This window comes from Citrus clementina, unplaced genomic scaffold (genome assembly GCF_000493195.1).
Source record: "Citrus clementina cultivar Clemenules unplaced genomic scaffold, Citrus_clementina_v1.0 scaffold_5, whole genome shotgun sequence".
Lineage (NCBI taxonomy): Eukaryota > Viridiplantae > Streptophyta > Magnoliopsida > Sapindales > Rutaceae > Citrus > Citrus x clementina.
The window spans coordinates 16,950,167-16,952,731 of record NW_006262201.1 but is presented as its reverse complement, the minus strand read 5'-3'; the positions used below and the strand labels follow the sequence as shown (position 1 = coordinate 16,952,731).

Here is a 2,565-nt window from a genome sequence, read left to right as displayed (position 1 = left end):
TGAAGTTATGTATATCATCTCCGTTTTTACTGTTCATCAATGAAATTAAAATAATGAGACTACAGACGAATAGATTGAAAGAAGTAGAAGCTTCTAGATTTTTCTTGAAGTAGTAGAAGATTCCAGAATTCCCCTTAGTCAAATAACCTCATAATAAATACTATGATAATGTTAACGGTTTTTTTGTTATTATTTTTTAGTTATTGGTAACCCCATGTACACATGTTTTTTCATAATTTTTATAATTAACAATTACTCTATATATAGTTTTAACGGTTATTCTTTTGCCTTTTATACTATTCTTTTAGATAAATATCAAGAAAGTGGACTAAATACTCACAAAATATTGATAAAATAAATTATAATAATCTGTGGTTTTATAATATGGTAATCACTATATTATGTTGTTTTTTTGGAATTAATTTGTGTGTGAGGTTGAAATGGTTGTGCAATTGAATTGTGTTTTTTTTTTAATTTAATCGCATTGTGTGTTTTTAAAGTTGGATTATGGAATTGAATTTAAAAAATTATTCCTATTAATTGGTTGTTTTGTGAATTATTTGTGATTAATTATATTGTACATTTTGCCTTTGTGTTGTTAATTATTTTAAATTAGAAAAGATATTAGTAAATTTGAGTTGCCTAAATTATTGAATTAAGGTGCATGTATAGAAGAAAACATTAAAATAATATGAATATAAAACAAAAAATTAAAAAATAATTCAATATTAAAATAATATAAAAATTATTTTAGTAGGGTCGGACTCGATCCGACCCTAACTATAAAATAATCGGGCTCATTTAGGGTTGGGTGTTTAAAATTTTTTGATCGGACCAAGCCCTAGCCCACCCGACCTTTTGCCATTCCTAAATGGCATCCAATAAATAGCGCCCACAAGGTGAACGTACGTGGAGCTTAAGACTTTTAACGGTATAAACACTTGCTACTTTATCCCTTTAACAGGAAGGAGACGGCGGAAGAAAACAAAAGAAGCAGAATATTCTAAAGTATTAGGCTAGCTGGGGCAACTGACTGCTTCTCAAGGAAGGGGACACGCGTCCTTGTTCTCCATCTTCACTTCACTACTTCGCAAAGAAGGAGACAACTCTTTAGTGGAAAGCTGGCTGTATGATGTCAAAGGAAACGGATCTCTCCTTAACGCCGTCACAGGAAAATTCAAAATTCTCACGCGGTTAATCACTCCAACTCAGCCCAGATACCGATCATCACCAAGTTTGTGTGTATAAAAATAAATTGGTCACCCCCTCTACTCTGTAAATACGGGAAATTTTTCATATGAAAACAGAATCGGAGAGAGAGTTACCTAAGGCTCTAGCACTTCAAGTCAGAGAAGGGATATCGTGTAAGATGAAGAAATTACCATCAATCTTCTGAGCAAGACGAGTCTTGACCGTGATTTCTCTGTCCAAGCAGTTAACGAAGTTGCTATATACAACTTCGAGCCTTTTCAATGCTAGGTAAGTATCATCAGATACCCATCAATCTTGATGCAATTGCTTTTGTTTCTAGCAGAGGGTATTAGAAACACATTTTGAATAAAAGGGTTCCTTTTCCTCTGTGGTCACAACTTCAGGTACAAGCGTAGCATCTAGCAATTTATCATATTACATGCAATTTCAGAAATCATGTTGCAGAAAATGGCTTCTGAAAGGTGAGAGAAAGAGCCTGCCTTATGGGCTGTTTCAATATCAAGTTATCCATGTTGAGTATTTCATTAGGTATTAAAAATAAATACTCTGGCATTTTATTTCAGTTCGGACCTCAGCAACTACCAAATCACAAAATGTGCCTTTGTGATTCTATAAAAATCATGTTGCAGAAAATACTGTTCAAGGGGTGAGGAGGAGTCGAAGGACAACTTATACGCTATTATCAATTCCTCAATGTTGTGTATAAGCAATACAAACAAGAAATGGGACTCGCTCTTCCTCTTCACTCAGATATCCAATTGCTATTCAGGAAATTATTTCAATACTATGTGCAATCCACAATTAAAATTGCGTAGGGGAATATTGATGTTGAAACCTCAAATTTTTACTAATGCTTCACGCGTGCTGGATTTATTCTTCGCTCTGTTATTAATTGTAGTATACGGCCTAGTTCTTGAAAGTTGGCCTTGATGATGAAAGTTATTGGGGGCTAGGCTAGCTACGTGAATTGATCCTCCTTCATCCTTCAATAGTAATGACTTCTTTATGTGATGTTTGAACTGTATTTTCTCCGTCAACCCTATAGTCAACCTCAGCCATATACATGCATAACCACTCGGCCATAAACTCACGCTCTCACCAAAGTGAGGGGTAGGCTCGAGTCCATATTTACGGACTCTAATATCACTATTCGTATATAATTGTTCGATCTTCCTCTTAAAAATGAGTAGAGGTAGCCGTGTATCCCTCATGTGAGTGGGATCAAATACCCTTCTCAATCTTGTAAGGTGAAAATTCAGATTGTGTCATAATGGACTAGATCTAAGATGATGTTAGTGATAAAATTTGAGGCACATAATTAGACCGTGACATGTATACAACAACCCTATTACC

The 2,565-nt window shown here is 34.5% G+C and overlaps 1 long non-coding RNA gene across 1 annotated transcript; it reads left to right on the top strand.

Moving 5' to 3' along the window:
• The first annotated feature begins 1,176 nt into the window (after positions 1–1,176).
• LOC112097673 lies at positions 1,177–1,834 on the top strand. Its single transcript, XR_002905174.1, has 3 exons — positions 1,177–1,479; positions 1,596–1,673; positions 1,776–1,834. It is a non-coding gene; the product is annotated as an uncharacterized LOC112097673 (long non-coding RNA).
• Positions 1,835–2,565: the final 731 nt, after the last annotated feature.